General features: G+C 37.7%; 1 protein-coding gene across 2 annotated transcripts in view; it reads left to right on the top strand.

Annotated features, from left to right (window-relative positions):
* The first annotated feature begins 4,107 nt into the window (after nt 1-4,107).
* Nucleotides 4,108-27,448, top strand: part of cntfr (ciliary neurotrophic factor receptor) — a 205,524-nt gene continuing 182,183 nt past the window's right edge. Inside the window, exon 1 of one of the 2 annotated variants that reach the window (XM_065290230.2) lies at nt 4,108-4,340. The gene's annotated coding sequence lies outside the window, so the exon portion shown is untranslated. Of the gene's footprint in view, nt 4,341-7,098; nt 7,172-27,448 lie in introns of those variants that run through there. The other variant, XM_065290231.2, reaches the window with a different exon arrangement.

The following is a 27,448-nucleotide window of genomic DNA, read 5'->3' as shown; positions in this document are numbered from 1 at the left end:
CTTGGTCATGACTTGGTCTCGGTTTAGGTGGTCTTGACTACAACACTACGGTCAGGCCAAGTAACTTCATACTTTTTTTAAGTTTAGTATATGGATCCGTGTAATGATTTTAATATTTGTAGATTAATTCTGAGATCTTTAAGACCTTAAAACCCCTTACACACACGGCGATGATAGCAGAATACTGTCATAAAATTGCCTTCTGTGTGAACGCAAATACATCCCGGAATTAATCCCAGGATCTCTTCAGGATGGGGACCTAGGGACATTGCTCGGATCAGTAATGAATGCCATAAGGGGTGTGTAGTAGTGAGGAAGCATGTGTCATCGCAACCACCTAGTTACCGTTCAGCTCTTTGAAGCTGAGATTGTTAACCAACAAAATAGAAAAGTTTATGATTGAATCAGAAAAAAATGCATGACTCTGGTTCCCCAGAGAAGCAAACTTAAGATACTTTGGAAAAATTCCAACTGATGCATGATTACATTTACATTACACATCACACACTGATGCCCAGTGTCTTTATGAGACCTTCATGGGATGTGTTTAACACACACACACACACACACACACACACACACACACACACACACACACACACACACACACGCACATTCTGGTTTCCATGTTTTTTGGGGACATTCCATAGACGTAATGCATTTTATTCTGTACAAACTGTATATTCTATTCCCCTTACCTGCCCCATTCCCTAACCCCAACCATCACAGGAAACTGTCTGATACCTTAGATTTTCAAGAAACATCATTCTGTTTGATTTATTAGCTTGTTTCCTCATGGGGACATCAAAATGTCCCCATGATGTCACAAAAACACTGGTATTCCTATCTTTGTGGGGACAATTGGTCCCCCCAACGTGATAATTACCCGCACGCACACACACACACACACACACACACACACACACAGAGATTCCAGAAATCACTGGCAGTCCTGGGAAACACTATCCATATATTTTCCGGAATATCTCTGTGAAAAGGTACAGTACTAAGAAATCCAGTTCCTGGTTTAAAGAGCCTTTAATCTGTCAATACTGTAGTTAAACCAGCCTGATCTCACCAGAATTCTTACATATTTTACGAGTTGGCTAATTCGTATGAATTCATGCGATGTTAATTGTACAATTATCATAAAAAACAACACTTTAAAAATGGCTTGGTATTTTTTGACCCATAATAGGTAAATATTGGACAGTACACACGGCTGTGATAAATTAACCCAATGCTGGGTTGTTTTAACCCAACTGTTGGGTTATTATACCCCACAGTTGCATAACAACAACCCAGCATTTGGTAATTTTTAACCCAGCATGTGTTCTGTCCAATATTTTCCATTATAACCAAGCCATTTTTAGAGTGAATAATGAAAGCCCACCCCTAACCCCAATGTCGCTGGGGTCAAGGCTAATCATACAAAAGTGTACGAATGTGGTCATACAACTTAATATGAATAAGCCACCTCAATGCAATAATGTATTGAAATAAATAAAAAATAATGCCATATAGGTTTAAATTTAAGTGTCATTAATCAGTATACTGTATGTGCACTTAAATAGCCACCAGTAGAGATACAAACCCTTTCTGCCATCTGCCATACATATAGGTGATACTGGTGTGCTACAATCTTGATTCCTGTCAGAATTTTGTATGCAAATTTGTTTACATTTTAAATGGAAAACAGTATTTCAAATACAAATCAATAGGGGATATTCAGACATTGTTCTTAAAAAGTTCACAAAAATTTAACAGAGTCAGCACACCTGCAGTTATCCACCAAAGTTGGAAGAAAGTATGTACATTAATGGTTCAGGCTGAATTAATTGCGGACGTTTAGTACTCAAGGTTAAAGGTTTAAAACAAATCCTAAGCAGAACTTTGAGGAACATAAAGACTGTAATTACCTCCAGAGAAGCTTGCCAAGATCTATTATCAAATGGACAAAAAAGAAGCTAGATTATAACATTGCCAGTTTTTCACCAAACCTGTCATAATTATCTTATCTTGAAACTATAGATCTGAAGCTGAGCATAGAAAAAAGTGCATGAATAATCCGTGTGTAGAACAGATGCTGTGCAGTTTTGGCTTCTATATTAATTAACAAGGATTTGAGCTAATCAAAAGGAATGCCTTTATACCATCTTTATACCACTCAAGTCTTTGTTTTTAAACAGAAGACATGTTTGATAAGAAAATGTATTTCGATGATAACAACTTAAATTGTTGGTTTTAGCCTAAAGAAATATGCAATAATACTAAAGAGACCAATATCATATATTTTCCCTGGGGCTGGCACTGGAGCTCAATCTAATCTGGAACCACGCTGTGCTTTCCACAGACACACAAAAAAATGGCTCCGTGCCCTGATTTTGTTTCAGAATCGGCCCCAAAATCGTGCTGGCCTCGAACCAGGGAACCGGTGGTGTCAGTAGGCGGAGCTTCAACTATGGAGTGCAGTTTGAAGGGGTGGCATTTTTTAAAGGCATCACAGATCATAGAAATAGTTAATCAAACAGTGTTTCAGACACATTTATGTAACAAACACCAACATAATCCCATAACTATCCCAATAAAAATGTACAGTTCAAAAATGCATCACACGCTTCGTTATAGTGCGTAATGGGCAAAGTAATATAACATGTAACAGTATAATAATATAATATAAGTGTTTCTGGTCAGTGGTGATGTAGTGCGGTCCTCTCCCTTTTTAGTAAAAACCTGATCCAGGACTGAACGAGTGGCAGGTCTGGCCAAACATTTGCTCCAGCTTCAGCGCCAGCTCCAGTGCAAAATGGGAACAGAGATTTGGGGGTCAGTGTCACATACAAACCACCCAAAATACACTTGCAACTACAAAACCTCACATAACAATCTAAAGTTGAGTTTTTTGACTCTCAAATACAAATATATTCAATAATGATTATATTAATGATTTAACTATATTTGTATGCCTGTAATCATGATCTAACTGTGACAGCACAATCCTGCAGTGTATTGTGGGTAGTCTCCCCCACTAGTTGAATAGTGAACAGACTGATAGGAGGGCCAGTGGTGTGTCTGCTTTTCTGTGGAGCTGCTCATGTTTAATGCACAGCCCTGCTGAGCTCTGAGTATTGATTTGTAAATGCACGGCATGTGTGTTTATCCGGCTAAGATTCTTACTATTGTTTCAGAAGGCACATCAAATTTGCATAGAAGCAAGAGACTAGGAGAGATAGATCGTTTTTTTACATTTGGAGTTAGGGGCAAATTATTTGTTATGTCTGGTGTTGTTTGAAATCGTGTTTAGAGTTTAATGTGTTTGTTGTCTGTTGTGTTTAATGTAAGATTGTTTATTTGATCTCAGGGTGATTTAAATGTTGAGCTTTAGGTAAAAACAAAGATCAACTGGACATCAAGGTATTTTCAAGGTATTATATAAATGTTAAACACAACAAAACACACTTTCGTTTATTAATTGATATGAATGTGTCTAGTAAATTCCTTTCCTTCAGGACAGAATCACAATTGCGATCTCATTAACATCTTAATTGTTTCGCAGCAGCAATGAGATCAATGATGAGCAACTTTTTTGCTTAATCTTGTGCTTCAATGTGTCTCCTTTGAAGTTTTACAGAAAACCAACAAAGTCTCAACCTGTGTTTAGATTTTCCAAGATACCGGCATCTGCAATCAAGATACTTGACAAACAAATGATCTGATCTATGCTATCTATGTCTTTAACATATCTATACAGTACCTTAAGGCAGTATTAAACATTGTCTCATCTGTGTCTGTTTTAATTTCTCTTACAGAAGGACAATGATATGTAGTCAATACTTGCATAAAACGGAGAACCCCACGAATCCCCTGAGCAAAAAAACATCAATAACTGTGGAAAAAGATGTTCCTCAGGTTGTCGATCATTTATGTTTTTGTTAACAGCGTTCTGGGTAAGTGCTAGCATGTGCCGTTGTGTCTCTCTGGCAGCTCACACTTCCTGTATCAGTGGCTAGGGGGTGCACTGTGGACAGAGGAAGCAGCACTAATTTATTCCTCACTGAGGTGGTCACATGGGGAGCCAGTGCGAGTTTAAAAGTGCTTTGGTTTCTCTTCAGCCAGTGCAGTGTGAGCCTTTGCCTGAGACGCGCACACATACGTACACACACACACACACACATAACACGCCTTTGCCTACAGCCCAGCAACTTTCTGTAGCGGAGCTTCTCTGACAGAAGCGCGCACACACTCTCTCTCTTTCACATCTGTGTGCAGCTATAGAGGACAAGACAGACATTAGAGAAGAGAGGAAGATAAGACAGGAAGAGGAACCGAACGCTTTATAAGTAAGTACCTTAACTCTTTCTTTTTCGATAAACTGTCATTCATTTATAAGTGGGATAATTTTGATGCATTTATCTAAGTGCGGTGCACTTTGATGCGTGCATGTAGTGAATACTTGAGAAACGATTGGAGCTTTTTTTGCTGTTTCTTTTGGGATTAACAAATGATTGGCAAATGTCATCTAATGGATTATTTCCTGCTTGAACCCGCTGTCACTGTGTAGTGTAACCAGGAGCGTCCCTTGCTCTCAGCTGCATGCATTGCACATGATAAAAGGATGCGTGTTAGACGGCCGCGCACCACGAGAGAAATGCGATCCACGCAGCTTCCCTCCGGGAAGAGGAGGCAAACAAAGTGGCCAGCTTGCCGGAGATACAGACGGGGGGTGAGAATCAGGGTACGGGGGAAAGGGAGAGAAAGGCAGGCGGTTGAGTGAAAGTGGAGGGGCTTTGAAAAGCCCTGACACTGGGCAGACAATTAGCCCCGGCTTTTGTTATCCGTGGCTTTTTTGTAGCCGCTGCCCTGAAGGCGCGGGTCAGGGGACGAGCTGACCCGATGTCAACACTCCTGCATGGAAGCCATTATCAATACCTGATTGATTGGTTTTAGCGGAAATCTTCCCATCTCCTCCTCCTTCTCCTGCCTGGGATCCAGCTTTTTGTGCTTCTGCCGGGGTTGTAGGAATCTCGCTGGATTCCTTGTCTTTGCTTTCTTCATTTGTCTCTCTGACTTTCTTCATGGGTGAATCTCACAAAAACTGTCTGGACACTGTGACATTGTGTAATTATTTCATGTGTCATTGCATCTGGATGTTGGTAATTCTCATTACTGTAAAACAGCAATTGTCACTTTAATGCATGTAAACTTTTTAAAAACTTAATTTAAATGGGATTTTACATAAATTTGCTTAAATGAGAAAAAAGAAAAAGTTCTTGCAACAGGTTTTATGAGATTCGCCTATGTAAGTACTTGGCAAACCTGCAAAGCTTTCTGACCTACTGGGATGTAATGTCAGTTTATTGGTGGGCTAAAACTTTTCATCTGTAAAACGGAGACATGCTGTGGGGGTAAACCTCTCTCTCTCTTTGGTTTTAAAGTCTCTGCCCTCCTCACAGGGGGGTCAGCTTAACTCTGGTGGGGTTGACAGTCCCTTAATGACTCCCAGTTTCATGCCTTATTAAAAGACCGGACACCTACTTTCTCTGCTGCATTTCGGTTCGTAAAACCCCTCGCTGAAGGGGCTCTCGCTGACATCCGAGCAGCCTGTTGCTGGCACCTGGTTTTAGTTTGAGCTTATCCACACAAATGGGGGAAAAGAGAGAGGAACACGCGCTGCTCCGGGAGCTCTCGTGCACAGCGAGTAAATACAAATCACAGGCTCATTTAAAGTAGTAAAAGGAGGGCACACGCTCCGTCAGGCTTAATTGAATTAACGCTCGCGCTATCGGCATGTAAAGGTCTCAGGGATCGGGATGTCGTGAAGGTTCTGCATGCACTGGAATCGCTGCGGGGACTCCTCTCGGGTGTGATCGAGACCCCATGTGCGCGTTCTTCATCTCGCTGTCCTGCCTTAAAGCCGTGTTTGTGATTCAAACAGAAAACAATGTAAAATAAAACCAGCATAATATTTCCCTTAACATACTTACCCCTTGGATAAACATCCTTAAACAGATGTCAGAACGCAGCCTGATCACAGACAACAGGGGCCGGCGACGTTCTCCTCCCTAACATACACAAATTCTACAAATTAGAAGCTGGTGTTTGAGGAATCTGCCAGGAAAAACGCTTCCCACTCCATGCTACCGATCTCATGTTCAGAGCCAGGAATGTCTTGAGTCAAAATATGAACAAAGCAATAAAACAGATACATCCTGCTGCTGCGATGCGCGGCACGTTTATGATTGATTTCATTGATTTATTAGTCATTGTATTTGTCTGTTTGTGATACTGATGCGGTAAATAGCGGTTTTCAAGATGAGCGACTTGACTCTCAATTTAATCCTTCACTGAGCTAAATAATATGATGTTGCTGCTATTTGATTTTAAGTTTAAGTCAGTGAATAGCTCAACTTAAAATTAATTTTCAATAAACTACATATAAATGCAAGAAGAAAAGTCTTCTTTCTGATTCCACATGGTTCTATGGAGATTGAGAATGGAGAAATTTAAGATTCACATAGACAAGCAAAGGACATATCTCAGATGGGCTTGAATTATTATTTTTTTTGTACACAAAGGAGGTAAGGTGGAAAAAGTTGGGAATCACATCATAGAGAATGATTCTGTATCATTTTGAATAAGAAAATTGACACTATTTCTATTTTTTTAAACCAAGAATGTTTTGTTTTATACCAAACTGTAACAATTTTGTGTTATGATAAGCAGTTAAAAATAAAATAAATCTGTTTAAATATGTCTTTTCTATATACTCAATATTACTGTTAAGCAAATCAAGTTGAAAACCTTAGGCAATGTTGGGGCATGGGCTGCCCAGGTCCTTGGACTTTGCTTATGGCCCCCAAAATGGTAAACACGCCACTGCCCATTTGGCCTTTGACTAGACTGGACTGGGGGAATGCCAGACTACATTTCTCTGTTTGTGCCCCTGCATGGGCTACAGCAAAACCTGGCACATATTCAAGGTTGAGAGTCTCTAGATAGGCAGCATTTGTTGCACCTTGGTCCTAAATGTCCTACAGACACTGTCTGGTCAATCTTGCGAGTATGTGCAGCCTCTTTCATAATTTATTGATAGTATAGTCAGCTTTATGTATGAAGTGAACAACATGCTTTAGGAGACAGGGGATTAAACGCGATTGATGTGCCGTCACAGGTGTGTTTGTATTGATTTTACAACAGCTAAGTACTTAAATCATTTTTTCAGAATTTAAAATTTGAAGTATATGTTTTTGTATATGATGTTTTTGTATATTTTTAACATGAAATATTACTTAATATAAATCCAACAAGTTTTGTCTGTTTTGTGTCTGTTAACAATATAGGCAATATTTGGATTTTCTGAAGGGAATGGCAGTGCACCAATTTCTCTTCTGAACATTCTACTACGATCAATACGAGATTGAAACTTGAATCTCAAATTTCTGTAAAAAAAAAAAAAAAGTTCACAAGAATCACAAATAGATAAAAAATATCCACAAAGCAATATATGCATGGATTATTACTATAGGTTGCAGGTTAAGAACAAATGTTAACAGAATGTGTGAGCACTACCCTGAATAAAACGCTGTATTATACGCATACAGATTATTTGCACTGCTTCAATGTGTCTTTGCACCTTGCTGCTCCATTTAAGATTTACTGCTTATGCTCGGATATGGAAATTATATATGCTGTAGAAGGATTCATCTACACATTGCATGAATTCTTTCATTTAATGAGATAACCACATGTAGCGATTGTAAATCCAACCATGCAGTTGTTCATTTACACCATATACTGATTAATGGAAGTCACTTTGCTATTCTGAATATTTAAATCAACGAATTCCACCTCACAACGTGATGCTCCACCTCTTCTAGAATTGCTTTCTCTTGAAGTAAATTAATCATTGGACTGCATAAAATCTATTAACCATGAAATGTTATTCACCATCCAAGCCTAACCAGGTCATCTGAATCATAACTAACCCATATTACCATAATCTTACAGTAAATCCTTCCCTGATGGTACCCTTCCTGTTAATTGACTCTGAAGGGACAGTAATTCCAGTGCATTGACCGCATATTCTTCAAAACGAACATTTACCTCATATTTAAAGAGACATCTTAAGTCATTCCTGCTAGAAACTATAGTAGATGGGTCTTGACAAGATGGCAGTTGGAATATATTTACAGGGTGAATGCAAAAAAAAGTGTTTCAGAAAAGCAAATAAGTTTGGAGATGTAGGTTGTTGTAAGGGTATAATTCATCAACCATCTCTAATGTTTTAACATCTGTAGACATTTATGGTAAAGATATATGTCAAGGTCAGGGTCAGGGTGCAATAATATCGCATATATCACGGCATAGAGCAAAGTACAAGACAACTACGCATTCATTAGCCAAAATGGTTCTTCTATGGCATCGTAAAGCACCTTTGTTTTTAAGAGTGCAGTACATAGTAAAATACTAAATAACAACCACTGAATACCTCCAAGCAAAGACCAACCTAGAAAAATGCTGGAGCTTTCCTCTGGCCACGATGCGAGCTTTTAATCTATTAACTGCTGATCCTTAAACTCTAATCAATGCAGGCTTTTATATTTCCATTAAACGAGAAAGGGAAATGAATAAATAAATCATGCCGTCAGAGTGGCCAGCCCCCTTCTCTTGAAGAACCATCACAGAAGGACCTCTTCGTCTTAGCGTGTGCGTCGCTCTGGGGCAGAGTTATTTACCCAATTTCCCTCCATCCCCATTGCTTTTTCTAGTGCGTCTGTCTTATTAGTGACACTATATTTGATAGCCAGCAAAGGAAAGGAGGCTGGAGAATTTGGAGGAGGGAGAGGCATTGTGTTGACTGGGAAACATTAATTGCATTAGCATTCCCCATTTGGCCTTTGACTATACTGGACTGGGGGAAATGCCAGACTACAGTTATCTGTTTATGCCCCTGCATGGGCTACAGTAAAACCTGGCACATAGTCAAGGTTGAGAGTCCCTGGATAGGCAGCATTTGTTGCACATTGGTCCTAAATGTCCTACAAACACTGTCTGGTCAATCTTGCGAGTATGTGCAGCCTCTTTCATAACTTATTGATAGTACAGTCAACTTTATGTATGAAGTGAACAACATGCTTTAGGAGATGGAGAATTAAACGTGATTGATGTGCATCACATGTGTGTTTGTAATGATTTTACAACAGCTTAGTACTTAGTACTCAGAATTTAACATTTTAAGTATATGTTTTTGAATATGATGTTTTTGTATATATTTTTAACATGAACTCTTACATAATATAAAGCCAACAAGTTTTGTCTAGGTTTTGTCTCTGTCAACAAAAGAGAACATCATCAAATGATTTGAAGTACTTTTAAGTTGTAGTTTTTATTTTAAAGTACTGGGTTATACACATCATAATGTCTTGCAACACTTTACAAAAAGGTTATATTTATTAACATTAGTTAATTAGCATTAGCTAACATGAATTAACAATATTAGCAATATGGTTTATCATCATTTATTAATCTTTGTTAATGTTAGTTAATGACATAGACTGTAAAAAAAGATGGATGACGCCTGTTTGCTCTCTTTCCTTGGTAAAAAGTAAAGCCGCCAGTGTCCCGATACAGCGCTGACATCTTGGGTCTTGAGTCTGCGCAGTAGCGATTTCGGGACCAGTCCTGCGCAGTAGTAAAGCCGCGAAAGCAAGGCCCCGCCCTCGCTCTCGCACAATGCACATATCACAGCTGTCAATCATGACGTCACACCAACATTTTTATAGCATTAACTAACTAATTAAAAACAAACGTATTTTAAAAACAAACACTTGAATTTACATCAGCATGATAAAAGCTACAGTAGATAACAGAGACCAGCTTCGGAAAAAAGATAATTGAAGTGTAATTAAATTATTTAGTTGGTCTCAAGTCCCATTGAATAACATGGGGAGGTGGGGTTTATGACCTACACTGGGACCAGTCAATGGGGGGGGGGGCGATCGAGACGTTTTGGCTTCACTTTTCAGGGCTTGTGGGGCACGCTTGGTTAATGACAATACAGTTACAACTTAAATCACATTTTTATTGAGTTTCCAGCAAAAATGAACAAAATCATAATATTGCGACGATATAATTTAGATGTTACAATTTGTTACAAAAGATTTTGGTCTGACAAACCACCATTTCTAAACACTACGCTTTATACAGTAGTTTCCTTAGCAAATTGCATTTTTATAACTGCAGTTCAATCATATATCTTAACAATGAACATTACTATTATGCTGTTGTAATGGCACGAAAATGGTGTTTAATATTGTATAAGCCTATGCATCTATTCAGTCTGCAAGCTCCCAGCTGGCAAAATATTTTAATATCCATTTAACACAATCTCTTCTTTTCTTTTTCATTCCTAGCATGCCAAGTTAACTTGTATTGTCACCTTGCAAGCATGATTAGATTTAGAGCGTTTAAAAGGCTTTTAATTGAAAATGGTAGCATTATTGACAGTGCTGTGAAGCCCTGCAGGTGGACTCCGTCTGGCCTGTAATCCTAGCAGTCTGGGTGTGATACGATTGTTTTCACTAAGCATACTGAATTAGCTCCACTCCCTGCTGCCTCCAGCTGTTATTGCCGCTACACAGGATCTGATTCCTTCAAGAGAAATACTTTCATTAATGTGGCTTAATAGTGGTGGCTGCCTTGGAAATCGCACGGGCTGCTTGAATGGGTCATGAGATGAAGAATCCAATTTAATTTTTTTCGGGAAATGCGCTCTGAGTTTTCAGTGCTCACGACTTCCCTTGTAAAGAAATGAACATGTTTTAAACTAAATTATTGTATTGTATGTCAACTGTCTGATGTCAGATGTATTGATTATAACACGACAATCCACATTTACCAACATTGTTTATTTTTAAACCTTCTTAAGGTCCTAAACACTTTTGGAAAGGTGTACATTTTTAACAAGAATCAAACACCTATATAAAATCCAAGATAGCTTTTAATATATATTAACATTTATCTTAAGCCATCCATCATTTTACATGTTTATATATTTTTTCTCAATAAGCTTGAGCAAAGACCCTTTAAGCAAAGTCTCTGGAGTCTGTAATTATACAAACTTAAAATTAGGTATCCAAGTTGGCACAATTAAACCATCCAAATTGGTAGCTTGCTTATAATAACCACATAAAAATGAAAACTTACCCTATTTACTTTGGGGATAAAATCTGTAATTTTCAATATTCCCGTTCACTCGGAAATACCTCATATTACTGAAGCACACTTCCGGTCCACACAGACTTTAAAATGCAGCCTCTGTGTAGGCAGCTTACAAGGATTTGGAAGAAAGCATATCTGTAAGTAGACCAGAGGGGAAACAGCTTTAAGAGGAAACGGCATAATATTTTCAGCATAATCATGTAATTTGTAGTTCCAGTAAATCCCAAATGCTCTAAAGTAGATGGATTTGTCTTCTGGGCTTTTGCACAAAATAAAAACAATCCAATGAATATTTTCATAGAAAAATATTTGTGAGTGACGGTATGCATATAAGTAAGAACTTCGCTTAACACGTTTGCTGTCCAGGTGGTCTAACTGCCCTCTTAATGAACAACAAATAACCATATCGCATCAACAGATTAAGTGCGAATTAAGTTGAATCTTCCTTTGTGGTGTTTAAATACATAATTGGACTCTGATTACAGTGAAATGTCACGCTGTGCATGCTGACATCATCAGGCTGACGATATTTTCAGAATGAGGACAACCCGCTGTTTGCTCATTAGGGGTCTTATCTAATAGATTCGTGGATTTAGACTAAAAATGGTAGGCCTATTTTAACCAAAAATACACTTTGTCAACCTAAATTACTTGCCATAAGTGTTTTTAATAAAATATTCATTTTAATTCATTTGTAAATACTTTGTATACACTGAAAATGAGTCAAGAAAGAAACTGAATCATATGAAGTAAAAAAAAAGAAATTTTGAACATCATTCTGTGCATTACAATAAGATGCAATAATCTTGGTTTACCTGCGAGGGGTAACAGAAAGTGCAGGTACACTCTAGACAGGTGGAAAGTCCATACTGGAATCTAAAATATTGCAACAATACATGCCGCATATATGTGATGTATCTGTAGTAAACAAACAATGAAATATTCTGGAGAATGGATCCAAGTCATAGATCTTCCTAAGTGCTTCGGATATGCTGTAAATGTCTGGCGCCAAAGAAAGAAATGCCAAATTAAATAAATAGCAGAAAGCAATTGTGCTTTTTCTCTGATTCATTACAAAGCAGGTGTTACAGTTAGAAAATGCATACATTCTTGTACTCTTTTCTTGAATTGCACAGTTCTGAGAACATAGTTGGCTGTTGTTGCTATGATCTTATTTCTCATTTTATAACACGAAACAAATGGTTATGTACTGTTTCATCTCATCCTAATCACTGTAATGAAATAGGGCAGTATGATTAGGAGTGGTTAATCTGCTTTTCTTCTTTAACTTTGTCTCTGTAGTCATAATTATTCTATGCTCACTCCATAGAGAGCAAGTTTCTTAAAAGAACTTCATTAATTACGACACAAATCATAGCTCTTATCCTGTAAATAGTTTCCCGTTTCTGAAATACGTAAGCAGGTTTTAACAAATGTTTAACACAGGTGGCGGAGTGAAACTGATACTAAATTTATAGCTGTCCCACAAAATCTGCACTTGTCCTTTTTATACCTTCTGAAATAATGAGACATTCTGATTAACTGGCAAAACAGCAAGTGGCAAAGATAGCTGGGAACAAATGTGCTAATCAGGGACGTGCACAGGAATTTTTAGGGGCAGTTGCTCTGACCTAAATAAAGGGCACCCCCCCTCCTAAAAAAATTTTTAAACTCACTGCCTATATGAAGGACTGAGAATAACAGGGTCTTTATTAAAATCAGCAAACATGTTTGCCTTATGCCTACCAAAAAAATTGTAGCCTAGGCTGCTTGTCTGCAAGCTATGATAGCTAGCTGCTATCTGTCTGATTATTTAGGCTTAAACGAGGCAAACTCTGCCTAGATTCAAGAGGATTTTAACAGAGGTGGAAAGAGTAGCCAAAACCTTTACTCAAGTAAAAATACAAGTAACTAAATAAATAATTACTCAAGTAGAAGTAAAAAGTATGCAATGAAAATAATACTCAAGTAGCGAGTTACTAGTTACTCATGAAAAAATAAATCTAGATATTCACGCGCAAACACACACACACACACACACACACACACACACACACACACACACACACACACACACACACACACACACACACACACACACACACACACACACACACACACACACACACACACACACACACACACACACACACACACACAATACAGTGCCCTCCATAAGTATCAGAACTGTAAAGACAAGATTTTTCTGTTTGCTGTGGGGACCAGAAATTGGTAAGATAAATATCAGTATGTCAGAAGTTTAGAATGTCAGATTTTATTAACCTTTGTTTATGTTTAAACACATGCTTCAACAACAAAGAACAACAGCATTACATGCTGACTTATGTGTGTTGTACACAAATGCACATAAGTAAATCAAACTGATCCTACACATTTTATGCTTTTCATGTGTAAACAATCAGAAACAGCTCAGTGACCATTAAAAAATAATAATGTGACAGATTCTGTAGTTTTGTCTCATGTTCATCTTTTAATGTTTAGGCATTTCTTGACTCCACAACAAACAGAAGAATATGTGTAAAACTGCAACATACACAAACAGTACAGAAAAAAGAATACAAACACAGAATAGACAAGCATTTCAAATTAACAAATTAACTCTAGTCTCAATGATGATGTAGCTTATAGCTGAAATATCAGACAAGTAAGCTGACAACAGTTTTGCATATGTATAAAGTTAGAAATCTCCTATGGTCTGAGGACATTGACAGTTTACACTTACATAAAACTGATTTTAGACAAAAGTCATGTTTTCTTACGTTGTCATTTCACGTGTTTTTTGTGAGAATCACTTACATCATACAGTACAGTATACAGCGAATCAGACGTCAATCATCGATGGATTTTCTTCAATCTGTGCTTCAGTGTTTCTGGAGGTTGCTCGCGTTTAACTGTGTCTGACGACGAACAGGTCGCGTGTATGTAATGGCGGGTACATGTGTGAAGTTTTGCTTTAAGTTAAAAGATTGGTAAATTCATTTCCACGTCACCCAAAACTGGTTATATTCTGCGTGTTTCTACATAGGTTACGAGTAAAACAGCTTCGGACGATTCCGTTTTTGCAGCGATCTGAACAATTCATTCAAACTGATTCGCGAACCAATTTAAACGTTTGGCCCATTCGCTTTGTAAAGAATCGACTCAAAAGACTCGTTTATTTGCAACACTTTGTAAGGAATCGACTCAAACGAGTCATTAATTCGCGAATGCGCCAGAAACACAAGATAGCAATTTAAAAATAAAATACAAATTTCGTAATTAATTAAAATACAGTAACGAAGGAACGCTGCATAGTGTAAACGAAGTAAAAGTACAATTTATTTATTTTCCACATCGGAAGGGCAACTTGAGTGGAGAAGGGCATATGGGCAGTTGCCCGGGCAACCTGAGCAACCCCCCTGTGCACGTCCCTGGTGCTAATGGTTGCTGAAAATGAAACGGTTGACAAGACTGCATTATAACACATGTAATTTAAGTGCTTTGACAACTTAGGCATGAAGTGTTGTGGAAAATATAGCGTATAATTTACCTGAGAGAATGGGAGAGACGGCAGCAAAGATTTAAACCTTGTGTAAACAGTTAAAAAGGGAATTTTAATAACTTATTGAAACATTTGTCTTTGTCATCAGATAAATGTGCAATTAATTTATATTCATACACGAATAGATAGGGCTGTGGGCAAGATCTGATACTTTTTACAGTTTTTAAAAAATGTATGCATTCAGTGGTTGCTTTTATGCAAAGCTACACTGTAAAAAACTGGTTCAACTTAAAAAAGTATCTTACCTGGTTGCCTTAAAATGAGTGTAAGACATTGTGTTTACTTGAATTTTTCGACACATATGATGGTGTAAGTATTTTACTTTGGAGAATAGCATTCCCCCCAAAAAATGTTGAGCTGGAGGTTGAAATGCCAGCATACAAAACCAGTGCTACTGGATTTTTGACTCAAACCCGTTTCATTTCTGAGATGCCCCTGTGTGGCACCCTGGTTTGCGCTATAAACAAGAGCTTACTTACTAAGCTACATTTGAAAAATCACTTAATTGGTAAGCAGTTGATTTTTGCCCACTCAACGCCTTAGTCTCTCAGCTAATCAACTGCATATTCAACACATGCATGTTATAATGGCAAAGCTGATTAGACTAATTAAGACTAACAACTATTCTGTAAAAAAATAAAAAATATATTTTCAGTCCCTGTGCTGATGTCCCAGCGGTAGCTGATTTGTAAAGATGAAACTTGCATTTAGGCTCTGTTCCAAAACCAAGTACTGTAAGCTGTCTTTCTAGGCAGCATTTTGGGGCATGGTAGACATGCTCCTGCTTTGCGACAATGTCAATAAATAAACGCATCCAAAATTACAGAAATGTTGATTATAATTCATTCAGATTGCAATGTTGATTATAATTCATTCAATACACACAATGCACTGCGACAAGGTCATTAAGTACTGTAAAGGGGAAACTTGCCTTTAGGTTGTGTTACAAATCTTAGTAAGCTGTAGTAAGAGTTTTAAAGCATCATAGCCACGCTCCAGGGGCATCATTTATAAAATGCTGCATAGAAACCATCCTACATTTGATCTTATGATCATTCATCAAAATTGCGTATGCGTAATTCATAAAACGAACATACGCGCAAAAAACGTGCAATCCCTTTCTTTCAGATGTGAAATCCATAAATCGCAAATGAACTTGTGGCGCAGCTGAGCAGTTTCAGATCTCCACCTTTAAAAGATGCCTAATTAATGCCACAGACATAAAAAAGAGCGCTTGTCAATGTTTAAACCCTTTTCAAAAAGCAAGAATGGCATATATTTGGAAAAACCTGCAGCAATTGAAGCAAAAGTGCATATGTCTGCTCAGACCCTGGCGTAGCGCTTAGCACTTTTCCAAGTTTTTATAAATATGGACTTTGCCATAGATTTTTGCGCATGCACACTTTTCGATAAAATCTGTGCGCACGCACGCTTTATAAATGAGGCCCCAGATGTGCAGGCTGTTCCAGGCAGTTGTTTTATGCCAAATTCTGTGGCATCACTGCAGGTATCTCTGGTGCTAGAGGCAATCCCATCATACTTTGTGACAAGGTCAGTAAATAAACACGTACAGAAATGTTGATTGTAAAGTAATTGATTCAGTACTAAAATGTCACAGTTAAATCACTATTTTTGTATATGATCAGCACAAGGAACCCTATTTATATGACACCAGGACTAGGCCTTGGTTATATTAGGATATTTAAGTAGTTTACACAAGCATGCCCACAGGACAAAACAATGGCACTGGCATAATTTAAGTTGTGTCAATGCAAGTTGTTTTCAGACAGTTCAAACATGCATTTTAGTCTGGGACTAGACTTGGGTCCTGCCTGGGAAACTGCCCCATAGTGTTTATGTGACAATGTGTTAACCTTTGTGGTTTACCTTCACTTAGGATTTAGACAGCAACGTAGGTTTTTGAAGTTTTATGCACAGCCCTGAACTCAAATTTCACCAAGCTGTCATGTTAATTTTGACATTATGATTGTTGAATATTTCTCTCTTTAATAAGCAATATGCCTGTCAAAATGCGTTAAGGCATCAAAGTTATGCTGCTAAGAATTCCAAAAGCAAAATTCTGTTCTTAAAACAAAGTTTAAATCATGCAAACCTTTAGTTTGGCCTAGTTATCATGAAGGTGGCAGGCGACAACACGACGGGGTGCTCTGAGTGTGAAGGATGAGAGAGCTAGAGGAGGTGGAAATGGTGTTGTTTGCACATAAGCTTTGGTGCTTCACCTTAGGAAATGTGGAGAGACATCAATGAGGTTTTGAAAACAGGATTTTGTTAGGCTGTGAATCACAGTTTTTTAAGTCTTTGTTGATGTCCAGTTCTTGTGTCAACGGCAGATTTATGCAATTTATGGCCTTAGCGCTGAAAGACAAACCTGCAGCTGATGGGATATGGATTGCAGATTGATTCCCTCAGATAGACAGCTTTGCAATGATTCGATGGAAGCATGTTCATGTTAGCCGGCAAATTATGACGTTAAGTTTGCATAACTTGCTGCTTGCTTTTGTTTACACTGACAATCCATATAGCATCTTCCCTGAAAACTTTACTCCCTATTTTCTCTACAGCTATGACAAAGGAGGAATTTTAAACTTCAAACGCATCTAATGCATGAACCGATAGCAAGGCAAAGCTGTTTATCCTTTCACATGTGAATTCTTAAAGGAGGGTTAGATGATGTTCTCAGCAGAGCGGGAGGCACCGCTCTGACAAAATATGATAAATTTGTTGTTTACTGACATTTTATAGTGGCTGAGAATGGTGGTTAGGGAGGAGATGCGTGTTAATGAGAAGAAAGGATGCAGAGGAGATATGCTTAAAGTACATTGAAAAGATGAGGACTAAAGAGGACATGCACAAAAGAAGAATATGCAAGATGCAGCCCTCATGATGTTTTATGATTGTCCTAAAATTGCCCTGATTTAAATCACAAATTAGTATGTTAATGCAAATACTCATAATAAAGAAACAAACCTTTAAGCGATAACCCAGATAGCATGCAACCATTGAAACAATGTAAAAAAATTGTTGATTTGTTAATGTTAATACTATTGAATCAATATCACGTTTGCACCCTCCATTAATACTGAAAAATATTGAAATTCACCAAATCACCATTATTGTAATCAGTGTTTGCTTTAGTTGGGTCATTGACTCTTGAAATTAACTAAGCTAATTTTTTGTTTGTGTGTTTGTATGTGTTTATGTAGAAACACATGTGCATTGGAAAAGAAATATGTGTTTCAAAGTTAAGTTGAAACTGATTGCTTTTTGTAAAGATGTCAAAATAATATAAAATTAAGCAGCTTTACATGATTATGTTGATCCATTTGTGACTATTATAATTGTTTTGGTTTGTAAATGCACTGTGACAAGACAAACAGAAAAAAATGCTGACACATTCATGAATCTGTCTACAAATCTCAACAATGGTGACAATCATCAAACAAATTCAGATAAAACGATCAACAGCAATGCATGCTGGGAGTCATAAATTAGTTTAGTACTACGATGATACCTAGCATGCATTGCAGCATGAAGCTTTCTTTTGTTGATCGTCACCATTGATGAGATTCATAGACAGATTCCTGATGTCAGAGATAGATTCAGTAGTTTAACCTTCTAAGTGTTTTTATAATTCTCAAAATAACAGACCTGACACTGCTTCCAACCAGTACTGTAGCAACTGAATTTTTCAAACACGGTAAGAAGCGTCACGTTTCCGGCTGACGTCAGCAATGTACAGATTCGCTGGCCAGTCAGGGACACAGAACTTTTCAAATCCATGCGTTTCAGGAAGACAGTGAACTCTGAAGGTACAAAAATGTACGGTATGTGGAAATAATGGGTTTTTAACGATAAACCACGCGAACACATTGCATTATATCAAATACACAAAATAATGTTGTTTTTTTTAGCAATGAAATAAGTGCTCTTTAAGAGTGTCTTTGTTTTTAAGTCTTTTTCTCATGCCATCTTTTGTCTGTTCAGGAGGAGAGTTAAGTATTCGCTGTTTACCTTCCATTCTTGATTGGTCTCATGGCGTAATGAAACATGCAGGGTTGCCAAATCTGCATAACGAAACCTAAATGCCAAAGTACCAAAACCAATACCTTAAATTTCTAAGCTGATGAACAGCGGACAGCTGACTGATTTAATCCTTGGAAAAAACAACCGCAGCTGAAAAGTAGTTCCAGTCTGCAGGAAAACCGTAGACTTGACATCACTGCTGAGGATGGGAGATTATCTGCATGAGCAAGGTGCATGGTGCAGGCAATTAGGACATGCAATCATTGGATTTTGGCCGAATGCAATGATTGGGTGAACATTTATGGTACTGCGCTTTCCACAGAAGATATATGAAAAGTTTGGTTTCAAAACAAAATAACTCTTTTTATTTTTTGTCAAGACATGTTTATTATTGTGTTTTCATGTTTTTATTGTGTTTTATTTGTTATAAAGCCTTAAATCAAAACAAACCAACTGCAGTTTGATTGATATTAATTGGAATGCATAAAAACAGATTTTTAAAAAATTTTAAAAACTGAGTTATCTCGTTTTGGAACTAAACTTTTCATATATTTTTATAAATATATTTAGACCTCTTTACTTGGTGATTGATATTAGGATGTGAAGAAATTTTCAGCCAGCATTGCAATTGTTTTCATAAATAATTGTCTACCCTGCCTTTAAAGAAAAAAGTAATTGGTAGAGTTCAGATGCAAAACCCGCTTTAAGTGCGTCTGAATTTTTTTTTGTAAATTAGCATTTTTTTTAGACTCTTAATAGATTCTGACAAAAAAAAAAATCTGAATGGCCAGAAGCCTACAATAAGCAGATTTAAAGCAAAAATATTTGATGAACATATAATGCAGCGATGTCCAGACTTTTTTGTGTGGCGATCTACTTTTAAAATGATAGAGCCGACAAGATCTACCTGCTAAAAACACAGTTAATTATTTTTATAACACTTTAAATGCTTGTTAGGAGTCAGGACTATACCTCTACATTGAATTTGGGGCTGTAACCATTACTCTATTCTTTTTGAGGAATTAAAAAAATTATTGAGTACATGTTCAGTATTCCTTAAAGCAACACTAAAGACTTATTGCTCTTTGCTCCCCCTACAGGTTAGAAGCGTAATTGTTCATTACCTCTGTCGTAAATACTGCAGCATAGCTGGCTCTGATTGGATTGTAGGTCTGCCGTAAAGCAAGTTTTTGTAGTTTTCACTCGAACTACAGGTCCACTACCCGACGGTTGGAAACTTCTTTAGTGCGGTTTTGGCCGATAGAGGGCTGCAAAGCGAATGTGAAAGTGCCATTCACCCTGTTTTGAGTGGCTGAACCACTGAAACTTTTTTGGAAACGTTATTTTAAGGTAAAAAAAAACTCTTTGGTGTTGCTTGAAAATAGCGGAGATGCGGTTTAATGAAACAAACTAGAAAATGACAACAGTATAAGAAGCATATAAGTTAGTGCTACGCTGGCCCGCCCTCTCTCTCTCTCTCTCTCTCTCTCTCTCTCTCTCTCTCTCTCTCGTTTGCTCGCTCACGCACACACAGCGTGCGCATGGATCAGCTCCTGGGTGAAGGCAAGAATGCGCATCCTGGTGAATTTCGGAAGTTAGACGACTGAGCTGCAGCGGCCTGGCATAAGATTTCTAAAAACACATTTGAGAAGAAAGGCGCAGCAACTCAGAGTAATTGTGAAACACGCAAGTATTTTAAGACCATAATGCCAATGTCGCGCGTGGAGCAGCAGTTGTGCGATCTACCGGCATTGCCCTTGCGATCGACTGGTCACCCCTGATATAATGCGTGCCAAGAGTATTATCTCCTTTTTAACAAAGTGTGGCATTTAGCGGTTTTGCATCTGAGCTCATCAATTGTTTTTCCATTGGCCTTTGACTTACTAAAATGTATGCAGCGCTTGGCTCCATTATTTTGGGTTGCAGCTATATTTTAATTGCATTTGCCTATTTGTTTTTCCACTGACTGCCATGTTCTAAATTCGGTCCTTGAGGTGCAACCGTGGATTTGAGCATTGAATACCACTTCAGAGAATGCAGGGCTAGCAGATTAAATAGCTTTTTAATACACTTTGTAATGATCCCATACAGACACCTCAAATACCTACCTCTCCCATGCCCTTAAATTCCCCTTACTGTGCAGACACTCTAGTGTCTGAGGCTTCATTTGTGAGTTTTCCATATAGCGGTTGGGGAAACACTTTGTCTCTATGAAGGACATTGCTGACAGCCTCATATTTCCTCATCCTCATAAACACTGACCAATCCAAAAACAACAGAGCGTGACACTTTCATCAAGCTAGTGCAGAGATTTGAACACTACCTCAGAATTCACATATTTAAAAAAAGAACCAATATGCTCTGTCACATTGCTAACATAATCAATGTGCCAGTGCCTGATAGAGCTGTAACCCAGATCAGTATTAGCTGTCTCATTAGCATTTTAAATACGATTGAGATTAGTTACATTGGCAAAATAATGTGGCTACCAGCACAAGTTTGGGGCCAATTTGGGTATTTTTCCATCTCCATCCAATTAGGTCCTTGACACCAACACTTCACCTTCATTTCACAGGGAACAATTAAACATTGAGTCGAGGCTCTAGAGAAGATCAAGGAAAAGGACCAAGCTGATTTAGCTTGCTTAAAGAATGACAAAGAAGTTAATGAAGAAGAGAATAAGAAATGACACAGATGAGTGGTTAAATAGTTTGGTCAGAACAGGTGTCACTTGATACCACTGAACAAACCCATTAGATCCCCATTCTGGTCAGCTTCTAAAATTAGCTATTGATGTTTGAACGTAGAATAGAGTGGGACAGAAAAATATGTTGCCAAAGATCATGAGAAATAAGTCTTAATCATGATTAACTACAATCTCAGTGGGTTTTGCTTGAGGACTCAGCAGCAATCCAACACTGACACAACCAGCACTGTTAATCCTCATTGGATTTTAACATGTTTAATGTAACATGGTTTATATGTTCTTTTACCAAGCATACTTTAGTTAACTGTTGTTACACAACTTTTTCATTTCCGGATGATTTGGCGAGCCTCCTCGACGGATGAAGTAGTGCCAGAATACTACAAAGTTTGAAAGCCTTTGATGTCAATTCAAAGTTGCAATTCATTATTTGCATCTTGCATTGTATTTTTTTCTGCAGTCCATGACCCTGTCAGAACAGACCTGCCACCAAATCACCAGCTGTGAATCACTCAACTATACAGTATATTTTAATCAACTTGATGAAAACTTTGCTACTTTGATGCAACCTGACTTAAAGATATAGTGTATGTACAGTAAAGGTACTCCTAAAAATTCTGGGTTGGGTCAAAAAGAGACAAACACAAATTTTTGGGTTGTAATTTAACCTATGCTGGTTTGTTTTAACCCATCAAATATTAAAATTTTTTGGGTTAATTTAACCCAATTGCTTGGTTTGTACGCTTGGTTGGAAATAACCCAGTATTTTATATACAAGTGTATGTTTTATCAGAGACAACTTTTAACTACCATAACACTTTTATATACTACACAACTATTTTCAACCCAGCGTTAGGTCAAAAATTTACTGTTTGGTTAAATTAACCCACAAAATGTTTATATGGGTTTAAACAACCAAGGTTAAATTACAACCTAACAAGTTGGATCTGTGTAATATGAGTGAACTCTCAAGATCAAACACAGCACCAGTGGGTAATATTTTTCCATCATCAAGCTTCTTGTTGAAAACCTAAACTTTAATCGGAGTCAAAAATATGAGCAGGCTGCACAGCAAAGGTCAAATGCTCCCGGCGTCCCTCTGTGTGCAGATGTTTAGTGCGATAACATTTTATACCCCCTTCTGGTGTTTAATTTCTGCTGATCATACTCTTGGCAACTACCTGTATACTCATTAATTGATTCCCACCGGTTCGCCTCCGTGGCCATGACCTAACTGACCTTGAGTCACCCTGTAAATGTTCCAATTAATTTCAAGGATCTCGTAAAGATGGATGTCCTGTGCAAGGCTGGCCAGTGTTGGCTATCAATTATCGGTCTAGGTGACCTTGTGTAGCCTCATGTTGGGCGGACCGTTGACCAGAGGGTCTTGTAAAAGTGTCTACAAAATAGCTGCTCTTGGTTGAAGGGAAACAGAATGGACCTATTATGATGCTTAGTCTTTGTACAAATCCTATGTCAAGATAGTTGATGCCTGTAGTTTTTCATTAAACCAATTATACAGCATGCAACCTTGCAGAGTAATGTATGCAATAGCCAACATGTGCTTTACACGTAATAAGCCTACCCCATAATTATAATGCATACACTGGCAACCAAGAAGCCACATACAGTAGCAGCACCCTGGCAACTACCCACGATACCCAAACAATGTGGCATCAACTTTTTGCATAGGCAAGCAACACTTTTCTCTAGAAATTGTAATCTTGTTATGCATGTACATAAGAGAAAAGAGAAATCTGAGATCCAAGAGAAATTGGAGATCCAGTGTGAAGGAATGAAACGGTTCAATAAATCATTTTCTGTCTTGTTCAGTACAGTGTATTAAATTACATTTTATTTAAAACAACAAACCATGGTGCCAGCCATCCTATCAACATATTTTTCATTTATCACAAAAACAGTTGTGTGTCAGAGAATGACTAAGCTGTCAAAGATACAACAAGTGCTTGCCAGCTCTTCCATCTGTCTGGTTCAGGTGTGAAGTCTTTCATTTCCCATCTGCTTTTGTTTGGGCTTTGGTCATTTTTATATAAAAAATAAAAAAATAGAAAATAAAATGATATTTGGGATGTTTGCAGAAGTGCTCATGTGGAAAAGCGCAGCTGGTGACACCAGCGTGGTTAGCGTCTGGTTGTGTCTCCACAGGTCTGAGTGTTCCAGAAAGCCGAGCGTACAGTATCAATGCTCCCCTCTCCATCTTTCCGCACTAAGCACTTTCACCTGCTTTACAGTTATATCAGCCGCAGTGACACGGTGATAGGTGTGGACCAACATCTATTAAAATGTGTTTGCTGCAATGTCAAACCAAAAAATGTAATATCTCAAGGGAGAAATGAGCTCTGAGCTGTTTCTGCTCCCCTCGCTCACCGAAAACTAGCAGGGACAAATACATTTCCTGCCCGATGCTCGCCGCATACCGAAAGACTCCAGCTGATCTATTAAATAAATAAGTGATATTTTGAGTAATGAGATTGTCGAAACGTCTAAATTATCTTTGGTTGAATAATCATAGCTGACAAATATTATATACTGTACTGTACTATATATGCATGATGCCAGAACATGTACTATAACTAAAAATGCCCATTTTGAAGCTTTTCTCAGTAAATATCGATTTTACGAAAATGTTATGTTTTATAGCTGTAAAGGCACGATGCGGAGTAGATGTTGTTTACTGTTTCGATGGAAATATTTTAGTTTAGCATAATGCTGAATAGCAGCATATTGGCTAATTTACAAAATAGTTAATGTTATTCATTTAATAAGAATGTGGCAGTGGGTACAATACATTTTTTTCACTAAAAAAGTGAAAAGTTGGATCAACTTAAAAATTACTTCATATGGGCAGTTTAGATTACAAGAATCCCGGACAGGGATTAGATTAATCCAGGACTAGGCATTGGTTATATTAGGACATTTATATAGTTTTTACAAACATACCTTGCAAAACCAATACTGGTGTGCATCTTATATATGTTAAGATATGTCTGTGCAAGATGTTTTTAAGTTAAGGCATCTCAAACATGTTTTATAGTCAAGGACAAGGTTAAGGCCTGAAAAAACACACAATAAAAAATATTTTTTTAACCTAAAATTTCACTTTATGTGAACAATTTAAGTTGAATAAACTTAATTTTTAAAGTGCATTTAAAACACTTAACTATGTGAAAATTATAACCCTGCCAGTGAAAACATATAGCTAGAGACATTTTTACTGTTTTCTCCATAAAATCATGCTACATAATGTAAAGAATATTCTGTGAAAATATAACCTTGATATCTTTAATATTGACTGAGTGATTGAAGATTGAAATCAATGTGAAATCAAATATTGATGCTCCTAATTTTATAATCACATTATGAGACTTTAATCTTGATTTCACAGACAGGGTCACAGTTGTCTTTTTCAACATGTGATGTTGCCATATTAACTACATTATGTGATACACTTACACAACATTAAAAGGGTTTTTCCTTTTTTATAAACTCTATTACTACTGTATGCAAACCAAAATTATAAAAGACATGCCTTTTGAAACATAAGTATGCCAACATCTTAAAAAAGCATCTTCTGTAAATATAATGCCATTAATGTAAACCGAGGTGCTCGGGGGTCGTTCCGTTCATGGACCACCAGACAGTGTTGATATTTGCAGCTGGTGGTGAGAGGAACATTGCTGTTACGTGGTTGTCTACGAGCCAGCATCATGTGATGTCATGGTCACATTTGTTTGGAGTGTTGCTATGTCTGTTGCCTTGGCAAGTGATGAAAGCGCTTAAACAGAGTATTGTATTTCTTAAAATGAGAGAAGAAATGACAGTGACGGCCGGTTGCGCTACGAGATCTGCTCTGTATGCTCGCTTTGTAACCAGATCTGGCTGTGTGTTGCAGACGTTGAACATGTGTTTTCTGGAATGGCTAAGGCCTGATGTTATTTGTACACATTTTTTGGATGATTATGTTAGATTCAGTGACATAGACTATTAGATTAGCCTACAGAAAAAACAGATATAGTTTTTTGGGGTCTTTCAAGCTGGTTGGATTTGAAGTTTTAGAGGGCTTTGGGGCACATGGCATGGAAACCATCCAAACACCAGTTTAGCCTGGCAAACCAGTTTAAATCCCCAGCAGGACTGTCACAGCAATGGTGACATTGTGTTCAAAAAGGATGACAATGACCTTATGTGACATCACAGAGATTTCTTTCATGAGACACATGGCTAGGTGTTGGTAGCAGGGAAAACTTGGCTCGCAAGCCAGGTTTTCCCTGCTAGCAACACCTAGCCATGTGTGTCATGAAAGAAATCTTTGTGATGTCACATAAGGTCATTGTCATGTGAACCAGTCCCATGTCAGCCTGTGCGATTCATTCTTTGACTGCATCTGGCTCAGCTGGTTTACGGTGTGCTAGCATGTAATCTACAACATCCCCCGCCAGACAACCGTCCTGTCCTGAGGAGTAAAACATGGTGTAATCCATCCTCTTGCCCCTGTCCTGGTTGCTTTAGCAAACCTAAGTTAAGGCTTTTTCCCCACCAGCATGACTAATTGTTCTGAATGGTGTTGCAAAGTTCGCCTAGGGTTTTGTAGTTGTCAGTCATGTGGGCGCGAGTATCCAAGCAAAAGGAGAAGCGCCGTGCCCTGTACGCTCCTCAGCCCCTGCACTGCACCTTGGGTAATCTTAGCTTGTTTGTTTTTATCCTCTGCTTTTTGGCCTTTAATAACCCGAATCCACTTACACCACCCATATCCCTTTCAAGATTACTTTTGACCTTGGTAGGTCAATATGGGCAATTTATTTCATTTTTGTGGACAATACATACAAATATTGAGGATGGCTCTAAACTGATTGTTTCTAAATTGTGTTATGCACATCTGAAGTTGTAGGTCTACCTGAACCCTGCTGAATAACAGCATACCAGCAAGACCAGCATATGTTGTGTTTGAGTGCTGGTTTGCTGGTGACCATATATATATCTGTGTGTGTATATATTGAGCTGAATTTTTAGATCCGAGAAAACATATGAACAAACATTAAGAAGGCCTATAACTCTTTGAAATGAGAAATGTCTGGTGACATAAAAATGTATCGCTTGATACAAAGAACCTCTGTGTACTGCAGTCCATCATGGATAAATAAAGAGCTAAATATATGTAGCCCGGGAAATGGATTAGTGATAACACCGGACACAGGATATAAAATTTAAACGGGGATCTTTTATTTCAGACTGCACGTTAGGCGGTGCAGCGTTAATTTTGCAAACTTTGGAGTTGCAGAGATGGAAAGGTAAAGCTTGTAAATAAAGTTTGTGGAAATAAAATAAAAAAAATAAAGTTTTCTTCTCTTATCACAATGTGTATGTCCTTTTTCCCATTCACATTAGTAAAAGACAGAATTCTCTTTGTTTAACTAGCTAACATAGACAACGGTAGCAGCCCTTTTTTAGAAAACAAACAGACACATGAATATAACACCTGAATGCACAGAAGACTAAATAAGGCTGCTTGAGTAACATGAGAATACATGAAAACACAGTCATTCATAACATGTTACATCTTTTTGTGTGATTAATACAGCTCAAACATTAAAAGTATCATTACACAACATAACACTTTCTCTTACACTTAAACATCAGTGTTACATCACAGTAAATAACTTCAAAATAAGCTGATAGAGAAAATTAATTAAAATACAATGTCTCAAACTTACTTTTTATCACCCCTCTGACACATGCACACACTATCACAGCATATGAAAGACTCGTTCTTTCTCTGCATATATAAAAGAAACAGAATACAGAACTTTCCTTTTACATTTGGTACACATGACATGAAAGCAACACTATAATTGCACTCATTTCAATAAAACATGCATGTACATTACACATGAACCCCT

The sequence above is a fragment of the Paramisgurnus dabryanus genome, chromosome 10 (assembly GCF_030506205.2).
Source record: "Paramisgurnus dabryanus chromosome 10, PD_genome_1.1, whole genome shotgun sequence".
Lineage (NCBI taxonomy): Eukaryota > Metazoa > Chordata > Actinopteri > Cypriniformes > Cobitidae > Paramisgurnus > Paramisgurnus dabryanus.
This window is presented reverse-complemented; position numbering and strand designations above follow the sequence as displayed.